The following is a 12,067-nucleotide window of genomic DNA, read 5'->3' on the forward strand; positions in this document are numbered from 1 at the left end:
CTGCCATGATGTGCTGTCATGACCAGAAGCAATAGTTCTGCCCAACTATGGACTGAAACCTCTAACACTGAGCCAAAATCAATCTTTCTTCTTTATAAGTTCATTGTCTTGGATGTATTGTTACAGTAATGGAAAGCTGACACAGTGAACATATACATTCATCAACCTGAAATGTTCTCTACTGGCCCTTTGTAGTCACTTATTGTTCCCTATTCCTCTCCCCTCTTACCCAAGCAGTCACTCATTTGCTTTCTGTCCCTCTTGATTAGCTTGCATTTTCTAAAGTTTGAGAAAAGTAGACATAACCATAGAGTGTGTACTATTTAGCATCTTCCAGCATAATTATTTTTAGATTTATCTGTGTCATTCCTCTCTACAGTTCAGCCCAAGAAGACATTGCATAGATATTTTATAGTTGTTCATACATTCATTTGCTAATGTACTTCTGTATTATCACCAAGTTTTGTGTGCTTATTTGAAATAAGTTGCTATGGACATTCCTGAGAATGTCATTTTATGGACTTACAGTTTTATTTCACTTAGTTTTATGGTTTAGATATGAGGTGTTTCCCCCAAACTTATGTGAGACAGTGCAAGAAAGTTTAGAGGTAAAATGATTGGGTTATAAGAACCTTAACCTAATCATTGTGTTACTGCTCTTATAGGGATTAATGAGTCTTAATTTTAAGGAAGGTAGGGTGAGGCTGGAGGAGGTGGGTCATTGGTGATGTGACTTTGGGATATATATTTTGTCCTTGGTGAGAGGAGAACTCACCTCCTCTCACCTTCCTGGTGTCATGTAACCAACTGCTTTCCTCCATCACACTTCTGCCATGATTTCATCTCATTTTAGGCCCCAAGGAATAGAGTCGACCATCTGTGGACTGACACCTCTGAAATCATGATCCCCCAAATAAACTTTTCCTCTCTAATTGTTCTTTTTTTTTTCATGGCTTAAATTTTATTCTCTTTTTCACAAACTGGGTTGATTTCCATAATATTCATTTAAGAACATAAAAGAGATTGTATATTCTCTATGGAACAATTTTAAAACTTTACTCACAATATAGACGCTAACAAGAGCCACCTTGTGGCAGAATTTAGTATTTTACATTTATATATTTGTAAAGAAAAAATTACAAGCAACTCTAAACGAAATCTTTTGGAGAGCAAAATAGAAGCTATTGATAATGTCTAAATGTCACATAATTTTGTTGCTGAGATACAGAGAATTTATTTTAACATTAGAAATATTATTCAAAGGTATTTATTTATGCTGGGTGAGGTGGCAAACGCCTGTAATCACAGTCTCCGGAGGCTGAGCAGGAGGATTGAGAGTTCAAAGCCAGCCTCAGCAATGGGGAGGAGCTAAGCAACTCAGTGAGAATCTATCTCTAAATAAAATATGAGATAGGGTTGGGGATGTGGCTCAGTGGTTGAGTGCCACTGAGTTCAATCCCCGGTACTCCCCAATCTCCCCTAAAAAGGTATTTACTGAGAATTCAAAAAGTTGAATTAAAACCTGCAAAAGATGATATATTCATTAATGAATTTTTATTTAAAACGCTCACTTCAAGTCCTCAGGAATCTCCCAAATACTCTCAAAGTATTAACTTGGGTCTTAAAATTAAAACTTAAAAAGCATATTCAGTTGGAATTTTCCTTGGTACAGTATTTAATTCATTCTTCAACAGCATAGCAGATGAATTTTAAATAATAAGTAAATAAATGTTAGCGGGGCGGGAGAGAGAGAGGGAGAGATGAGTGAGAGAAGAAGGGAAAGGGAGAGGCGTCAATTTTTACACCTTTTCTTGAATATCATGGCAGCATTACCTTCTGCAGCAATTATTGAATGATTAAGAGGAATGCCCAATATCAAGGGAGAAGAAATTGACCTGTCTCCATGGAAGAGTGGCAAGGATGGAAGAGGAACCCAGATGTGATCACTTTTAGAAATTACAGCTTACCACAGAGTCTCAGAGAGCTAAATGACTCTTCCCGCAAAGACCTAGTTAGTGGAGCAGCTCTGGGCAGAAATCAGAGCTACTTGTCTCTTGGCACTTGACTGTACCGTGCAGTAGAATGTTGTACGGTCAATACGATTTCAAAAGAACTACCGAGAAATAAGTAGGGGCACAAAACTCGACGATTGATTCCCAGTACTGCAGACAGAGAGAGAGAGAGAAAGAGAGAGAGAGAGAGAGAGAGAGAGAGAGAGAGAGAGAGAGAGAGAGAGAGAGAAATAAGCAAGGACACTTATAAACAACTTAAATTTAGATTTTATGTATTACAGAAGGCTCCCAGAGTTCAAGATTTACAGATCACTGAATAGTTTTCTCCTTTTCTTATATCTTCCTGATGTCACCTCTTCATTTTTTACTTAGATAAGGTTATTTATGAACATATCTTAATACTCACCACCTAAACATATATATTCTGGGCTGCTTATTATACTAGAGAAGGATCTTTGTCTAATTTGGTTTATTTATCTGCCATGACAATACCTGTTATGAGAACCTGGCTCATAGTAGACCCTTAGTAAATGCCTGTCAGATGAATCAATTAATTCATACTGATATGAGAAGATGGGAGAACTATACCATTGTTGAACTTGTCTGAGTAACCTAGGTTGTAGATACTGTGAGGGTCAGATTGGATAATTAAAGTGGAAGTGCTTTAAAATGATAAATGTTAAATTTGAGTTGTAATTAACGTATGGTAGTGGTGATTTAACCGGGAGCTTTTATAGACCTCTGAGGAAGATATGGAGATGTTTAATTTTTGGTTTTGACTTGTGGCATCAGCGAATCATCTAGAAACAAAAAAACAAAAAACAAAAAAACAAAAAAATAGATCATGTTCAGAAGATCAAAAGAAATGTAACATTAGATAATAGGAAGTTCTCCTCAATCTATTTTCTATCATCTATCATTTGTCATGTATTTGTAATTTTAACATAGTTACATAAATGAGAACATGTTATTTTTTAGTATTATTTTGCTTTTTTTGATCTTTATTATTTATTTATTTATTTATTTTTACATGTTGTTTCTCTATTTGTACATGGAGTCAAGGCATACTATTTGTGTAATCATAAATTTACATAGGGCAATGGTATTTGATTCATTCTGTTATTTTTTTCCCTTCCCCCCTCCCCTCCCACCCCTCTTTTCCCTCTATACAGTCCTTCCTTCCTCCATTCTTACCACCCTCCTTATCCCTAACCCTAAACCTAACCCTAACGCTAACCCCTCCTACTCCCCATTATATGTCCTCATCCACTTATAGGCGAGATCATTCGTCCTTTAGTTTTTTGAGATTGGCTTATCTCACTTAGCATGATATTCTCCAATTTCATCCATTTGCCTGCAAATGCCATAATTTTATCATTCTTCATGTCAGAGTAATAGTCCATTGTATATATATGCCACAGTTTCTTTATCCATTCATCAACTGAAGGGCATCTAGGTTGGTTCCACAATCTGGCTATGGTGAATTGAGCAGCTATGAACATTGATGTGGCTGTATCTCTGTAGTATGCTGATTTTAAGTCCTTTGGGTATAGGCTGAGGAGTGGGATAGCTGGGTCAAATGGTGGTTCCATTCCAAGCTTTCTGAGAAATCTCCATACTGCTTTCCAGAGTGGCTGCACTAATTTGCAACCCCACCAGCAATGTATGAATGTACCTTTTCCCCCACCTCCTCACCTTCGCTCTTTTTGCTAAGATTGCTTTAGCTATTCTGAGTTTCTTATTCTTCCAGATGAATTTCATAATTGCTTGTGTTCTTGATAATTGCCATTCTAACTAGAGTGAGATGAAATCTTAGGGTAGTTTTGATTTGCATTTCTCTTATTACTAATGATGTTGAACATTTTTTCATATGTTTGTTGATTGCTTGTAGATCTTCTTCTGTGAAGTGTCTGTTCATTTCCTTAGCCCATTTGTTGATTGCATTATTTGTATTCTTGGTGTAGAGTTTTTTGAGTTCTTTATAGATTCTGGAAATTAGCTCTCTATCTGAAGTGTAAGTGGCAAAGATATTCTCCCATTCTGTAGGCTCTCTCTTCACATTACTGATAGTTTCCTTTGCTGAGAGAAAGCTTTGTAGTTTGAATCTATCCCAGTTGTTGATTCTTGCTTTTATTTCTTGTGCTATGAGAGTCCTGTTAAGGAAGTCTGATCCTAAGCCAACAAGTTGAAGGTTTGGACCAACTTTTTCTTCTATAAGATTCAGGGTCTCTGGTCTGATTCCGAGGTCCTTGATCCATTTAGAGTTGAGTTTTGTGCAGGGTGAGAGATAGGGGTTTAATTTCATTCTGTTGCATATGGTTTTCCAGTTTTCCCAGCACCATTTGTTGAAGAGGCTATCTTTTCTCCATTGCATATTTTTGGCACCTTTTTCTAGTATGAGAAAATTGTATTTATTTGGGTTTGTGTCCATGTCCTCTATTCTGTACCATTGATCTACGTGTCTATTTTGGTACCAATACCATGCCGTTTTTGTTACTATTGCTTTGTTGTATAGTTGAAGATCTGGTATTGCAATACCCCCTCCTTCGCTCTTTTTGCTAAGATTGCTTTAGCTATTCTGAGTTTCTTATTCTTCCAGATGAATTTCATAATTGCTTGCTCTATTTCTGTAAGGTACATCTTTGGGATTTTAATTGGAATTGCATTGAATCTGTATAGCACTTTAGGTAGTATGGCCATTTTGACAATATTAATTCTTCCTATTCAAGAACATGGGAGATCTTTCCATCTTCTAATGTTTTCTTTATTTTCTTTCTTTAGTGTTCTGTAGTTCTCATTGTAGAGGTCTTTCACCTCTTTTGTGAGATTGATTCCCAAGTATTTTATTTTTTTCAATGCTATTGTGAATGGGGTAGTTTTCCTAATTTCTCTTTCTGAAGATTCATCACTTATGTATAAAAATGCGTTGGATTTATGGGCATTGATCTTGTAACCTGCTACTTTACTGAATTCACTTATGAGTTCTAAGAGTTTTCTGGTGGAATTTCCAGGTTCCTCTAAATATATAATCATGTCATCAGCGAACAGGGATAGTTTGAGTTCTTCTTTTCCAATTCGTATCCCTTTAATTTCTTTGGTTTGTCTAATTGCTCTGGCTAGAGTCTCAAGAATGATGTTGAATAGAAATGGTGAAAGAGGGCATCCCTGCCTTGTTCCAGTTTTTAGGGGGAATGCTTTCAGTTTTTCACCATTTAGACTGATATTGGCCATGGTCTTAGTGTAGATGGCCTTTACAATGTTAAGGAATGTTCCCACTACCCCAATTTTTTCTAGTGTTTTGAGCATGAAGGGGTGCTGTATTTTATCAAATGCTTTTTCTGCATCTATTGAAATAATCATGTGATTCTTAACTTTTACTCTGTTGATTTGGTGAATGACATTTATTGATTTCTGGATGTTGAACCAATGTTGCATCCCTGGGATAAAACCCACTTGATCGTGGTGCACTATCTTTTTAATATATTTTTGTATGTGATTTGCTAAAATTTTGTTGAGAATTTTTGTGTTGATGTTCATTAAGGATATTGGTCTGAAATTTTCTTTCCTCAATGTGTCTCTGTCTGGTTTAGGTATCAGTGTGATATTGGCTTCATAGAATGAGTTTGGGAGGGTTCCCTTCTCTTCTATTTCATGGAATACTTTGAGGAGTATTGGAATGAGCTCTTCTTCAAAGGTTCTGTAGAACTTGGCTGAGAACCCATCTGGTCCCGGACTTTTCTTTGTTGGTAGGCTTTTGATGACCTCTTCTGTTTCATTGCTTGAAATTGATTTATTTAAGTTGTGTACATCCTCCTCGTTCAGTTTAGGTAATTCATATGTCTCTAGAAACTTGTTGATGTCTTTGAGGTTTTCTGTTTTGTTGGAGTATAGATTTTCAAAATAGCTTCTAATTATGTTTTGTATTTCATTCGTGTCTGTTGTGATATTTCCTTGTTCATTCCGAATTTTAGTAATTTGAGTTTTCTCCCTCTTTCTCTTTGTTAATGTGGCTAAGGGTTTATCAATTTTGTTTATTTTTTCAAAGAACCAACTCTTTATTTTGTTAATTTTTCCGATTGTTTCTTTTGTTTCCATTTCGTTGATTTTGGCTCTGATTTTAACTATTTTCTGTCTTCTATTACTTTTGGTGTTGGTCTGCTCTTCTTTTTCTAGGGCTTTGAGCTGTAGTGTTAGGTCGTTTATTTGTTGATTTCTGCTTCTTTTGTTGAATGTGCCCCATGAAATAAATCTTCCTCTAAGTACTGCTTTCATAGTGTCCCAGAGATTTTGATATGATTTGTCTTTGTTCTCGTTTACTTCTAAGAATTTTTTAATTTCTCTCCTGATGTCTTCTGTTATCCATTCATCATATAATAGTGTATTATTTAGTCTCCAGGTATTGGAGAAGTTTCTGTTTTTTATTCTGTCATTTATTTCTAATTTCAATCCGTTATGATATGATAGAGTACAAGGTAGTATCTCTATCTTCTTGTATTTGCTGACAGTAGCTTTGTGGCATAAAACACGGTCTATTTTAGAGAAGGATCCATGTGCTGCTGAGAAGAAAGTGTATTCATTCTTTGTGGGTTGGTATATTCTATATAAGTCGGTTAAGTCTAAATTGTTGATTGTGTTATTGAGATCTATTGTTTCTTTATTCAATTTTTGTTTGGAAGATCTATCCAGTGGTGAGAGAGGTGTGTTAAAATCGCTAGTATTATTGTGTTGTGGTTTATTTGATTTCTGGAATTGAGAAGGATTTGTTTGACGTACATGGATGAGCATGTTCGGGGCATAGATATTTATGATTGCTATGTCTTGCTGATTTATGCTTCCCTTAAGCAGTATGTAATGTCCTTCTTTATCCCTTCTGACTAGTTTTGGCTTGAAGTCCACATTATCTGAAATGAGGATGGATACTCCAGCTTTTTTGCTGTGTCCATGTGCATGTTATGTTGTTTCCCATCCTTTCACCTTTAGTCTATGGGTATCTCTTTCTATGAGATGAGTCTCTTGCAGGCAGCATATTGTTGGATTTTTCTTTTAAATTCAATCTGCCAGTCTATGTCTTTTGATTGATGAATTCAGGCCATTAACATTCAGCATTATTATTGTGATATGATTTGTATTCCCAATCATTTGACTCATTTTTGTTTTTTTTTTGGTTTCTCCTTTATTTGGCTATTTCTTTTGGCTAGTTCCTCCCGTTGCTGATTTGCATCGTTGTTTTTCATCTCTTCCTCATGGAATATTTTGCTGAGAATGTTCTGTAATGCTGTCTTTCTTTTTGTAAATTCCTTTAGCTTTTGTTTATCATGGAAGGATCTTATTTCATTGTCAAATCTGAAAGTAAGTTTTGCTGGGTATAAAATACTTGGTTGGCATCCGTTTTCTTTCAGGGCTTGGTAAATGTTGTTCCAGGCCCTTCTAGCTTTTAGGGTCTGGATTGAAAAATCTGCTGATATCCGTATTGGTTTCCCCCTGAATGTAATTTGATTCTTTTCTCTCGCAGCCTTTAGAATTCTGTCTTTATTTTGTATGTTAGGTATTTTCATAATAATGTGCCTTGGTGTGAGTCTGTTGTAATTTTGTATATTTGGAGTCCTATAAGCCTCTTATACTTGGTTTTCCATTTCATTCTTTAGATTTGGGAAATTTTCTGATATTATTTCATTGAATAGATTGTTCATTCCTTTGGTTTGTTTCTCTAAGCCTTCCTCAATCCCAATAATTCTAAATTTGGCCTTTTCATGATATCCCATAATTCTTGTAGATTCTGTTCATGATTTCTTACCATCTTTTCTGTTTGGTCAACTTTGTTTTTAAGGTTAAATATTTTGTCTTCAATGTCTGAGGTTCTGTCTTCCAGGTGTTCTATCCTATTGGTTATGCTTTCTATGGAGTTTTTAACTTGGTTTATTGTTTCCTTCATTTTAAGGATTTCTGTTTTTTTTTTCCAGTATCTCTAACTCTTTATTGAAGTGATCTCTTGCTTCTCATATTTGCTCTTTTAACTGTTGATTGGTGCGATCATTCAATGCCTGCATTTGCTCTTTCATCTCCTCCTTCAATGCCTGCATTTGCTCTTTCATATCCTCGTTTGCTTCCCTGATTGTTTTAATTATGTACATTCTGAACTCCCTTTCTGACATTTCTTCTGCTGTGCTGTCATTGGGTTTTATTGATATAGTATCTAGGTTTGTTTGGGACATTTTCTTCCCTTGTTTTCTCATATTGGTCAGATCAGTGGGACTCTGTGATACTGCAGATTTCCTCTATTGGCTTATAGTGTCCCTGTAGATTTCCAGTGTATCACCTCCCAGCCTTCAGCAGCCTGAAGTCTTGGAGTAACTTGATAATGCAGTGCTTCCGAAGAAAGCTGCCCCTAGCCCGCTACTGGTTTCAGGGCTTGGAGCTGGCTCTGTTTGAAAAGGCTCTCACTGCGTGGCCTGCTCTGAGAACCTGGCTGTGTAGGAGAAGCCCACCGCCGGATGTGCAGGGCTGCCTGGGGAAGACTCTAACTGCCCTGCCCTACTCTAATAAGCCACCCGTATCTGGGCCTGCTGCCCAGGCCGAGCTTCACCGGGTGGGGGATACTCACCCTGTGGCTCTATTTTAGTCCGAGTCTCTCAATGCCTCCCCTTCTTGAATCCTGGGTTCTGGAGCGACTGGAGATGCAGTCACCCTCTAGTCCGCCATCTTGGATTGCCCCGTGGAAAAAGCCTGCGGCCAGAGGGGGCAGGGCCGCCTGGAGAGGTCTCTTGCTGCCCTGCCCTGGTCCCAGAGGCTGCTTGCGGGTCGGAGCTCTCCGCTGTCTTTGGGACTTGTGGCTGGCTCTGTGTAGAAAGGCTCTCACTGGGTGGTCTGCTCTGAGAAGCTAGCCTAGAAAGGTGCTTCCCACCGGAGGGAGCCGGGCTGCTTGGGGAAGTCCCTGGCTGCCCTCTCCTGGTCTCTGAAGCTGCCTGCGGGCTGGAGCTCACCGTGCTGGCTCCGGGACTTGGAGCTGGTTCTGTGCAGAAAGGCTCTCACTGGGGGGCCTGCTCTGAGAAGCTGGAGAAGCTGGCCGTGTGGGAAGAGCCCACCGCCGGAGTGCGCAGGGCTGCCTGGGGAAGACTCTAGCTGCCCTGCCCTACTCTAATAAGCCGCCCGTATCTGGGCCTGCTGCCCTGGCCAAGCTTCACTGGGTAGGGGAAACTCACCCTGTGGCTCTATTTTAGTCCGAGTCTCTCAATGCCTCCCCTTCTTGAATCCTGGGTTCTGGAGCGACTGGAGATGCAATCACCCTCTAGTCCGCCATCTTGGATCGCCCCGTGGAAAAAGCCTGTCTAATTGTTCTTGTCAAGTCTCTTGGTTGCAGTAGTGAATAAGGGGACTAGAACACTTGGTTTAATACCAGGTCATATAGTAGATGGATGTACAAATTTTAAAGACATTTTCAATCTGTTTCCCAGTGTGATCATATCATTCTACACTGCCACCTGTAAAATTTTCATTTTCCAGTGTATGAGGTATCCAGTTCCTCCAGTAAGCATTCTTAATTTCTACTGTTGTTTTTTCAGCATTTTAAAGTTTGTTTTTGCAGAATTACAATGAGTAAAAGCTATTTGCATTGCCTAAAACTAATCAAGTTTTCCTTGATGATCATTTAAAACATGAATTAAAAATGTAGAAATCACCTGTGATCATCCCACCCTAATTATTTTTATGTATTTTCCTTCAGAAAATTTCATGCATATGCATGAGAACACACATTTTACTTAGGATATACCATAAGAATACAAGTACTCTGTTAGCTATCTGGGTTGCTTCTATTTTACATACATTTGCAAAAATAATAGATCATGTGTACTCTTTACTCAGTTTCCTCCATGGTAACATCTTGGAAAATTATAGTTCAATATCACTATCGGGAGGATGATTATATTGATACAGTCACGATGCAGAACATTTCTATCACTGCAGAGCCTTCACCTTGTCCTTTTGACAGCCACACACTTCCCTCCTGACAACTACTAGTATCTTCTCACATTTCTTTAATTTTATTATTTAGAGAATATTACATAAACCAATCCTATAGTATGTATTCTTTTGTGATTGGTTATTTTCACTCAGGATAATTTTCTGGAGATTCATGCAGGTTGTCGCATGTATAAATTTTCATTCCTCTTTATTACTGAGTAGCCATGTTATGGATATAGTAGTTTGTGCATTCAGTCATCTACAAATGGACATCATTTGGGTGGATTCTAATTCTTAGCGATTGCAAATAAAGCTGCTAGAAAAGATTGATATTTTGAGTGTGCATGAATATTAATGTTTTAATTTCTCTGCATATGTTCTTGGCAATGCATTTGATATATCAAATGGCATCTTTTATTTTTACAAACTACCAAAATGTTTTCCACAGTGGCCATGCTATTTTATATTCCTACCAGCAATGTGTGTGCGATTTAGTTTCTCTGCCTCTTCATCAGATTTTGGTGTGCTGAATTTTTTATGTTAGCTATTCTGGTAGGTGTACAGTGGTATCTTCTTATGGTTTTAATTTCCATTTGCCTAATGACTAAAGATGTTGAACCTCGTTTTATTTGCTTTTTTGAACTCTGTGTTTTCTGCAAGATAGTTATCAAGTCCATACCTAGTGATGCTAATGACTTAGAAAAACAAGAACTAATCAAACCAAAAGTTAAGCGAAGGAAGAAAATAATAAAGATTAAAGATGGAGATAAATGAGAATAAAAACTAATGTTATAGGGTTACATAATATTCAAAGTTGTCACTTTGAAAAGATCAAAATTCACATTCACCTGGACTGACCAAGAAAAAATAGAAGACCCCAAATTATGTAATTAGATTTTAAAGTGGGGGATGACTATAGACCTTATAGAAAGAAAAGGGATTGTAAGAGAACACTATGAACAATGTATGTCAATGAGATCACGTAGATGAAAAAGTCAAATTCAATGCAGGCAAGCTCTTGACCCCAAGCGCAAGGTCATCTCGCACAATGAATGTGAAGTCGTTGTGCTGCGCCCCGACGACCGCTAGATGACGCCCTGGCGCCAACTCCCTGGAGTGTCTGGAGTTCAGTTCCCTCAGGACCACATCCAGGAGGAGTCTCTTCCGCTTTTGGACCGGCTGGCGTCTGGTCCAAGGCGAGGAAGAAACCTGTTGGAAGCCCCGACGGCCACAAGAGGGCGCCGATCCCGCTTTCTGCTCCAGGCGAGGCGCATGCGTGCAGAGCCTACCCGCCCCGGATCCCTCAGTACTGAGTCGGGGGAGTGTCTGCTCTACTAGGGTGGAGCCAGCTCCTCATTCAGGGTAAAGTAAAAGGCGTGGTGGAGGCCTTGACGGCCGAGGAGGGCGCTTTGTCCCCAGTTACTCGGGGACGTTTTGTTAAGTAGACCGTTCTCAAGGGTTTGCTCTTTCCTTCTTCATGCCATATTTCAGCAAAACTTGGAGAGAATGACCCATTTTTTTTGCAGGCGGAGGCTTGTCATTTCAGCACGAGGGGCCTGACGTTTTGTGCAGACACGGGTGGTTTCTGGGGAGAAATCCCCGGGACACCCACAATTGGGGGCAGAATGGACCAACCCTGGAGCCATCCTGTCCGATGAGTTGTGGACCAGCAGTCCTGGGCAAAGCGCGAGGAAGGGCATGGGGAAGGGTCAGAAGGTGGTGGCCCAGGTGTTTTTATAATTAGTGTTTAATTTTCTCCCCCACGTGAAAGTATTTGAAAAACTATGGTGAATTGAAAGTGACTCAACTAAAACTCATGACATTGTTTTAGGTTTCAATATTGCATTCATATCAAAACCAGAATTCAGTACAAGTTTACTTTCCTGGCTTTTATGAAAGGAACTAATATTTTTTGAAAATATACTTACTAGCTCTTCTTTTCAGCTGACAACATTGCCATGTTTGACCATTGCTTATGACCCAGTGATGAGCATTAGTTACATAATTTTAAATTAATTTCCACTGGCTGAATTGTCTTTCATAGGCATCACTGACTAACATTGCTTTGAAATATCTCAAGGCAACTTCCGATTCAG

Source organism: Sciurus vulgaris (genome assembly GCF_902686455.1).
Source record: "Sciurus vulgaris genome assembly, chromosome: 3".
Lineage (NCBI taxonomy): Eukaryota > Metazoa > Chordata > Mammalia > Rodentia > Sciuridae > Sciurus > Sciurus vulgaris.